Genomic DNA, 10,477 nt, shown 5'->3' with positions numbered 1-10,477 from the left:
TGTAATTTGTGATCTAGTGATATTTGTACAACTTTTTAAAATGACAATTCTATAGAAATTAGAAGTGCGTAATTAAAATTTCAATGCCCTAACGATGAAAAATCTATATATATAAAAATCAAATTCTGTGTGTGTGTGTTCGCTATGGATACGTATTTCCCACACTTCAATCATCACCAAATTTTGGCTGTAGGTTCATTCGATCAACACGAAGGCTTTAGGCTAAAAATAATTTCGATATATAAAAGGGGCGTGGCACCTCCCATAAAAATGGAATCTTTGGTACTGCATAACTATGAAGATATACATGCCAGAACATTGGAATTCAGAAAGGAGTTATATGAAGTCAATCCCTAACACCACCAAGAAAATGTGGAATTAGGAAAAAGGGGGCGTGGCACCTCCCATACAAATGGAATATATAATACTGCATATCTCTGGATGTAGTAATGGTAGGATAATGAAAATTGGTAAGGAGCTATATGACGTTAAGTCCTAACACCTCCAGTAAAATGTGGAATTGGGGAAAAGGGGCGTGGCACCTTCTCTACAAATTGGGCTTTTCAGACCTATGGCTGCCTTACAAACTTAGGTTATTTAACAGCTGAAGTTTGACTACATAGTTGAGTTTGGCTGTTATTCCTTTTGTACGTTTAGAAATCTGCCGACGTTAAAATTTTTTGTTAACTTCGGTCCAACTACATCTTCTCTCTATCTATCTATGTATATACATATATAAAATTTAAATTATGTATGTAGGTATAGATCGGGTTGCGTCCTAAACGGATGGACCGATCACAACCAAATTTGCACAACCCACTTGAAACCTTCCAGGGATGGTTATAGGCTAAAAATAATTTCGATATATAAAAGGGGCGCGGCACGTGCCATATAAATGGAATCTTTGATACTGCATAACTATGAAGGTATTCATGCTAGAACATTCAAATTCAGTAAGGAGTTATATAAGGTCAATCCTTAACACCAGCAAGAAAATGTGCGGTGAGGGAGAAGGAGGCGTGGCACCTCCCATACAAATGGAATCTTTGATACTGCATAACTATGAAGGTATTCCTGCTAGAACATTGAAATTCAGTAAGGAGTTATATGAGGTCAATCCTTAACACCACCAAGAAAACGTGCGGAGAGGGAGAAGGAGGCGTGGCACCTCCCATACAAATAAAATATATAATACTGTATATCTCTGGATGTAGTAATGGTAGGAAATGAAAACTGGTAAGGAGCTATATAACGTTAAGTCACCTTCCCTACAAATTGGACTTTTCAGAACTATGGCTGCCTTACAAACTTAGGTTATTTAACTACTGAAGTTTGACTATAGGGTTGAGTTTGGCTGTTATTCCTTTTGTACGTTTAGAAATCTGCCGACGTGAAAATTTTTTGTTAACTTCAGTCTATCTTAATCTTCTCTCTATCTATATCTATCTATCTATCTATCTTGTATAAATCTTATAAAATAAAGTCGCTAAATGCCATGTATGCACATAACTTCACACAGAATGCTCCGGTTTTAAAACGGTTTTTTGCATTTGAAAGCTGAGCTACGTGAGATGGTACAGTTAATATAATTTGATGGTATATATTATAGGGGCGTGGAAAATTGCCAAAATGTAGTAAAAAATCATAAAATTTTTGTTTACACAGCTATAACTCATAAACGGAAGGATGGATTTGAAAAATTCTACTTTTCAGTAAAACTTTGAAATATTTACCTTCGATCTGCATCAAAAAAAAAATACTTGATACCTTTCTTATATCAGCCAAATTGTTTAAACAAAAGTAACATTTTTATCAAAAAATGCGTATGTGTGTTTGTTCGCTGTGAAATGTCCGGCTAATTGCTTTTGAGTGAGGCTTGATGCGACACATACATACGTACATATATAGCATTCGCTGCGTTATTTAACTTCGGGCGTAGGTTTATAGGTATGTATGGATGTATGTACATCACTACATAGTATAAAACTAAGTCGCTTTTTCTGTCCCTATGTCCCTTTGAATGCTTAAACCGTTAAAAATACGCAACGGATTTTGATGCGCTTTTTTTTAATAGATAAAGAGTGATTGAAGAGGAAGGAACAGATGAACATATTTGGCTGAAAATTGGTGGAGGGGTACCTTAGAACCAGGAGACAGACATATGATAATTTTTTATCCCGTTCTGGCTATGGTCTTGAGATCAAAACGTGGACCTGGGTAATCCTGTGATATGTTTGTACAATATGGGTATCAAATGGAAGCTGTTTATGAGTACTTTGACACGGGGTATTTAAGCGTACCCGCGGGTAACTAGGGTCTCGAGATATAAGCGAAAACGTGGACGCGGGTACTCCTAGAATGTGTTTATAGAATATGGATAACAAATGAAATCTGTTGATGAGTGCTTTAGTACAGGGTAGTTTTCATACCTATTGGTGACCAGGGTCTGGAGATTGAGGCCAAAACGTCGATCACGGTAACACTAGGATGTGTTTTTACATTATGGTTATCAAATGGAAGCTGTTGATGAGTGCTTTAGTACAGAGTAATTTTTATACCGCTGGGTGACTACGGTGTCAAGATATAGGCCAAAACCTAGACCCGGATACCCCTAGAATGTGTGCGTAATAGGGATATCAAATGGAAGCTGTTGCTGAGAGCTTTAAAGTAATTTTCATTGTGATATTCGATTTAGTCGCATCAACCTGGCAAAACTGATATATATGCATGCGAAGCCGAAATAAAGACATGAATTAATAATACCCACATAACTATTTACATACGTCCTATTCGATTTGCCTGACAATTAGGGATGAAGATGAATGGGAAAAACTTGAGAGAAGAGAAAAGATGGAAGGAGAAGGAGTAAGAATAAGTGAGAGGGGGGTAGAGTTAGACGGAAAAAGCTTATTAAAATGTATGTAGTTAGACCAAATTTAGGGCAGAACAACGTCTGACGGGTCTGCTAGTATATATATAAAATTCAAAATAATGTATGTTTGTACGTAGATATAAATCGGGAATCACCCACTAGAAACCTTCCAAGGATGGTCATAGGCTAAACATAACTTCAATATTAAAAAGGGCGTGGCACCTACCATACAAATGGAATATTTGATACAGCATAACTCTGGAAGTATTCATGCAAGAACATTGAAATTCAGTAAAGAGTTACATGAAATCAATCCCTAACACTACTAAGAAAATAATATGTGAGTAAGAAGGGGCGTGGCACCTCCATGCAAATGGAATATTTCATACTGCATATCTCTGGATTTAGTAATGGTAGAATAATGAAAATTGGTAAGGAGCTATATGACGTTAGGTCCTAACAGCACCATTAATATATGGAATTGAAAAAAAGAAGGCAAATGGGATTTTTCAGAACTATGGCTGGCGTAAAAACTTTGGTTATTTCAACAGGTAAAGTTTGATTGCAGAGTTGGGTTTGGCCGTTATTCCTTTAGTATTATTTTGGGTTTGTTACCTTTAGGGTTGGTATTTTTGGATACGCCTGGAGGAACCGGAACAAACATTTCTGCTAAATTTGATATTAATTGATGTAAGAGCTAAAAAGATAAATCACTATGGCAGTTGCTTCCTCAGGTACCGCGGATATCCTTTGTGTGGTGGACGTACTGCTCACTCCGCATTTAAATTACCACTGTCCGCAAACATCTGATAGGCCGATGTGCAACATAAGCAGACGGTAAGCCCAAAGTGGGTGTGTGGGATGTGTGCACCATGACTCATAAACAGTCGCTGCAAGTTTTAGACCGAACCCTTAAGGATTTGAGGTGTAATGATCATCAAAAAGGTGGTGCTTTCCCCTTACTTGCTGGAACAGCCGCAGATGAAGTAAATGCGTGCTTTTTTGTCCATCGGCGTACAAAAATTTACTCTCTTTAGAAATATTAAAGCGCATTTTGGCGGAAACACTTCAGCAGCAGCTTTTGCTAAACAACTGCTTGAAATTAATTATGGCAAAATTTCTATTTCTTTACTATCAGATTTGATTTATTTTTCTGCAAGTTTTTGCGAAGTTATGACATCATCTGAAGCTTTAATAGCTAGTGTTTTTTCCAATTATTGAATCTATCTTTACAGCCGATAAATGGCTTCGAGAATGGGCATTTTTGTCATCTAAAATGAGGATGAAAATATCACTAGAACCGAGACAACTTATCAATCTATTACCACAGTTGTGGAAAAATCCCAAGCTGTGCATATCCTGTTGAGTTTCTTAAACCTTTTGAGCCATCAGGAATTCCTCCTCATCGCCTGATCCTTAAAAAAGGGCCCATAATATTTATTACACATATATATTGTTCGTTATTTGGATTCTCCGCGCTTATGTAGTAGGACAAGGCTTTTCATTACAAAACTTTTACGAATGTCATTGAAGCAATTCATTTTATCGGAAAATTTCGAAAACTAAAAAGTTTAAAACCAAGAATTCTATTTATACCGATAGATATACGTTTTCAATTTTAAATGCCTAAAATTTCCTATCCCAATCAATGAAGCTCTAGGACGGTCATTAGCTGGCATTCAATGGATTGATAAGTGCAATAAAAACCTTTAGAGCTTCAGAGCTTCTGCAACCGAATTGTCAACCTAACCTACTCGAGGGGAGTCCTGTTACAAATATGAAGGTATCATACAACAAAAGTTATTAGCTGTAGCAGAAGTCAATCTTACCAACTCATTTTTCACCCATGGCTAATTACGCGTAGCCTGTATATTTTTATAGAAACGTGGGGTAAAACCCACGTGCATAAGCTAGTCTTTGATAAAGCTAAAAAACTTAATAAACGGGATTTCTAGAGTATTTGTATGACTGAACGGTTTGTCTCAAAACCTAATTTTACAAGGGATGACGGTAAATCGTTCGAATGTAAGAATATCAACTATCCGAAAATCAACTAAACAAAAAGAATGTTGTTGTTGTTGTTGTTATAGCGGAAAGGACACTCCCTGATGGTTGTGGGGAGTGTTATCGATGTTGATGGCCGTTCGCCGGATTCAGATCCGGTATGTTCCGGTACCAAGCCCGACCATCTTGGGAACGATTTGGTATGACTACATGAGACATTCTAGGCCACCCCACCCTCCCACCCTCTAAATCCATGAGGAGTTAGGGGTCGCCAAAGTCTCGGCTGTTAATGAACAGGATTCGCGAGGGATAGGTGAGGTTGACAATTGGGTTGGAGAAGCTATATATTGCGCTGACAACCCCTTGAATCTATTTAGTATTTTTTTTCTAGTCGCCTCTTACCGCTGCATACCTACCGCAGGTATATTTTAACACCCTAACCCGCTGGGGGAAACAAAAAGAATCAGCCCATAGTTTTCCTTTTTTCACAAATAAATATAAAAAATACATATAATGTTACGCGGGTTCCAATTTCGAACTTTAGAAGCTCATAGCTATGTGTTTTAAAGGCCAACTTCGAAAAAGGGACAAATGACTTTTTTGCTTATGCCTCAATATCTTCAAAACAATTGGTTAAGTCTAAGAGCAGATGCTGTCGATTCGAATATTTTTTTACTGAGAGTATCCTTAGCAACGGGAATATTTACCAGGTGTCGTAAGATTATGAAAGTTTGTATTTTATTTTCATAAAAAAAAGAAAATCTTAAATATGTTGCTAACATGAGTAACAAATATGAAAAGAATCCAATGAAATACTAAGTACACAACAAGTTGTTTTAGTTTAAAAAGAAAATCTTAAAATCAATAATAAAAAAAATCTATTTGAAAATATGAGTAAATGAAACTCTGGACACTCAATTCAGTTCAAAAATGTAACGTCATGTTAACGTCATTTCCACACCCATAGGCAGGCATACATAAACTACCACTCCTTCTGAATGACTAGGCCATTAACCTGGGTCGATTTGTATGGACGAAAGTTAACCTATATCGCGCCATCGATTTTTCGATAGGATTTGGGCTCAGGAAAAAAGCCTTGAAAACGCAAAAATGCATAAAAAATCGAAAAAATCGTTCCAATTTTGCTCAAAGTTATTTTTTTGGGTATGCGTAGTGGAACTTTTTTTCCTGAGCCCAAATCCAATCGAAAAATCGATGGCGCGATATAGATTAATAAATCGACCCAGTCTACTAGCCATACGTTCGTGCATCCGCTTCCAATAGATCTGCACCGACTCATTGGCTATGACATGAGTTTCGATTGCCTTTTTCGTATTGACTTAAACCCACACGCTGACATCCCAAATGAGTGCAAGTACGCGATTTGGTAAACTTATAGGGGCTGAGGTTTCAGTGGTGCATTGCGGTCGCGGTCTCTTCGATTCATCTGTATAATAACGAACGGTTGTTAGTGCCACAGGAGCAATTGATGTAAAGCTGATGGCATTGCCTCTTACGTGTCCATAATCTAATTAAAAATGAATAAAAAATTAAAAAGAAATTTTTTTGTGAAATAAGGAGCTAGAGCATGCATAGCATATGCATGTATTGTTAGATACCTACTGTTTCATACACATGAGACTCCGCAGACGTTGTTCTGCCCTAACTTTGGTCTAGCTGCATAACTTTTAAGAAGTTTTTACCTTTTACTCTCGCTCCCCCTTTTCCTTATCCTTTTAATCACTTCTTCCTCTGCCTTTCTCTTTCTCTGTGTATCTTTTTCTCTCTCCGTTTTTTTCCTTATTTCTTTTCCACTATATATATCCTTATCTTTTTTTTCCAGGACGTTGGGGCAGCGCACTGCCCTCAAGTGGCCCAATGAAACCAGGCTAATCTTGTTCATGTACCCACACCTCGTAGGACCTCGGTGAGGCATAACGTCACGGGGGAGGCGATTTAGTCGCCACTGCTTCTCATGCCCATTCCTCTGCACTCCCTTTTTGGCATGCATCAATCGCGTCACAACTAGAAACGCCATTTTACTCACCGCAGGCCAACATTGTATGTCGCTGCACATTAGGGGAACTAAATTCCTGATTGAAGGCTCCTCTCCAAAAACTCTGTGTACAGAGTCTTTCGCCGTGAAAACGAGGGCATTGAAACATTATGTGTTCTGCGTTTTCCAATTCGGTGGGACAGTGTAGACAGAAAGTATCCTCCTCTACCTTACGCTTATTTAGACACTCCTTGAAACCGCCGTGCCCACTCAGTATCTGCGTGAGGTGGTAGCTTAGTTCGCCGTGCTACCGCTCGAACCACTCAAGTATATAAGGGGATAAATTCGGCTGTATTCGAACGGAGTCTCCCCTATACCGGCCCACTTGGGGAAGTATTGATGGCCTTACTACAGTAAGGAGCGGTGCTGTGGCGGATGGTTCATTTCCCGTGTATAATACTGGACCGCTCGGCCCGCCTTGTCAGGCAGGTGGTCGTACGACCAAGATGAACGACTCATTATCTAATTGCAATAAGGACGATGATAAGGGGAGAACTGAATCGCAAGCCAAGGACGACAAAAACGCATTAAGCGATGCGTCGGACTCGGGGAGCGAGAGTAGTGATGATTCAATGAACTCCGTGTTTGAAAAGCATACATATGATACGGAGTAGTAGGGTGGAGAAGGGTACGGATCAGAGCAAGTAAGAGAGCTCTGTCGTAGTACTGTACTGCAACCGGTACGAGGAGGAATAAGGGTCGAATGGCAGAATGAAGAGGCAACGTTTGGCGTAAGGCGACAAGCCTGCTTTCAATAGGCAGAAAGGACCCAGTCCCAGAGCCGCGAGGCCGGGCAGCCGCATAGGCAAGCAGGCCTAAAGCTGTAGGACAGATGGCCACAATAGCGAGGTAGCAACTACCTCAAAAGCTGCAAGTCAGAGGGAGGACATCAAAAGTGGCGAAGTGCCAACTACGGAAGATGGAGATAAGCCAAAGGGAGATAACGCTAAGGCTTTGGTATAATGGTGTGAAGATGATAAATTCCCGAGGATACCAATCGTAAAATGCAAGTAGTGGGAGAGGCTGAACACTACCAAGGGAAACACGAGTCACACTGGCCCAATTTCGTTCTGAATACTGTAATAGGTTAAACTCTTACTTGTCCAGAATCAACCCCAACATACGTAATGTATGTCCTGCATGTGATGTGTCCCCACATGACACCAACCATCTTTTCAATTGTAATGTGGAACCTACGCCTCTAACACGCATCTGCCTATGGTCCGCCCCTGTAGAAATAGCCAGTTTCCTTAGACTCCCGTTAGAGGATGTTGATGACAATTTGTGAGTGGTCGTACCCATTGAATTGGACGAAGCACTGTTAATACAACAACAACAACAACACCAAGTAACGCAACGCAGACTTACATTAGTACTTATGTATGTCGTTGTTTTGATTTAGTTTTCATATGGCAGATTAGGCTTTGAAATTCTAAAGAAAAATTCGGAATTCTTAATGTAAACTCAATTTCTATTTTCCTATAGATGCCGTCTTAAGCTCATTAAATTTTACGAATATGTTAAAGGTGAACAGACGTTTAAATGGGATTAAATTAATGTCCCATTAACACTTAATACTGGATCTTGATTATATCAACCCATTTAGTTTCGAGCACTGTTGTTGCTCAAAATTTAGTGCACTGCCCCCAACTATGGCTTTGGAAAGAGATATAACTAATTAAGTATTGCCTTTGTGAAGTCTATTTATTCATTAAAAGTACAGTCATTGTACACATATCACATAATCGTTCTCAAATTAAGAAATCCATTCACTTGTGCAAATAAACAATTATAAAAAAATTGTCTTTAGACGGAGCAAAAGCTGTTTGTTAAATTTTTATTATACCTGAAATTTTATGAGCAGGGCCGGATTAACAAATAGGCAAAATAGGCAGTTGCCTGGGGACCTCGATTTAGGGGGCCCCGAAAAATGAAAAAGACTTTTAAAATTTTCTTGCAAACATAAAATTCTAGACTAAATACAACTCAGTTGAACGCATTCAAAAGACGACGACCGACAAACTAGACAAGGTTCTCAACAAGGACATTTCCGACTCATTTGGCAAATTGTATGAGCAAAGTAGTGTATCGAAGTGAAAGGAGAGTATATTGAATGATAAAAAAAAAGGTTTACAACTTTTCTTCAGTTGAAGGTCATACTGGTGAAAGTTTAGCGAATCAAACTTTAAAGTGGTTTTGATATTCAAAATTGTAGAGGACAATAATATGACAACGCATTAAACATGTCCGGGAAGGTGTGCTAGCAAGAATATTGAGTTTGAATGAGAATGCGATCTATGTTTCCTGTTCCTTGCTTTCCCTTAATTTGGTTGGGGAGCATGCTCTGAAGTCCTGTTTTTTGGCAGTAGATTTTTTCGCCATTATGCAGACATTATATAAATTGAGAAAACTTTGAAGACATAGTCAACTACACGCTGGGAGACACATTTGAATGCGACGAATGCAGTATACGATTCATTTGATATCATATTAGAGGCTCTAGAAATCATTGCTGATGATGAACCACAAAATACTGATACTCGTTATGAGGCGACGTGTATCGCGAATAAAATGTAAAAATTCGAATTTGATTTCATGTCGATTTTATGGAACTCTATTTTGACTGCTATGCGTTCAGTGAGTAACACTATGTACAAACACACACCAAATTGGCAATTTATAACATTTGCGCAATATATTACGCAATTTATCATATAATAAATTGCCAATTTAAAAAAAATGCGTAATAAATTGTTTCAAACTGCAATTGCAACCTTGTAAAGTATGTTTATTGAGTAGATTTAAACGTCAATTACGCATTGCTCAACTATATGGTTGGCTTATCTCATCAGCTGATTTGACGTTTTTCATTTCACTGGAGTAGGGATTGTGAACCGAAGAAAGCAAACTCAAAATGAAACCAAAATATTTAACACATTTTCTTACAACACACAAAAATTTCAAATTTTTATATTTTCATTCCATTCCATTCGCCTAATACCAACACGCACATTTTAACAGTCTCAACAAAGATATGTTTTTGCTGTAGAGATGAGCCAACCAGCTATCAAATTACTATTGTGTAAGCTATATTGAGTTGTATGAACACCACTCACTTTAAATCGAAATTGCCTCAATTAATTTTTCTCTTTGAACATAGTATAAGTCACTGCAAAGTGAAAAAGCAGATTTGCAAACGTGTGGTTTTTTGTACGGATCGTTCGAAAAGAGTTTAGTTTCATTCCGTGAAAAGTTCAATGATTTAGAGGAAAAAACAGAACAATTATTACCTGGTGTAGGTTATACAGAAATCGTCAAACGTACTCGTCGTAGAAAAAACCAACCTAATGACGGAAATGCTCCAGAAGTAGAATTTTCGCCTCGCGATGATTTTAGCACAATAGGTTCCTCGAAATCATCGGCAATCTTCACAGTGAAATGAAACGACGTGGGAAAGTATATATGGAAGTTTCAGAAAGATTTGCATTTCTCATCAACTTTTCTCTAAGCGATGTTGACCTCCACGAAGCTATAAATAACTTAGT

The 10,477-nt window shown here is 38.2% G+C and overlaps 1 pseudogene; it reads right to left on the bottom strand.

Moving 5' to 3' along the window:
- Positions 1-4,243: 4,243 nt before the first annotated feature.
- LOC137254369 (uncharacterized) overlaps positions 4,244-10,477 on the bottom strand; it is a 66,258-nt pseudogene continuing 60,024 nt past the window's right edge.

This window comes from Eurosta solidaginis, chromosome 5 (assembly GCF_040869045.1).
Source record: "Eurosta solidaginis isolate ZX-2024a chromosome 5, ASM4086904v1, whole genome shotgun sequence".
Lineage (NCBI taxonomy): Eukaryota > Metazoa > Arthropoda > Insecta > Diptera > Tephritidae > Eurosta > Eurosta solidaginis.
This window is presented reverse-complemented; position numbering and strand designations above follow the sequence as displayed.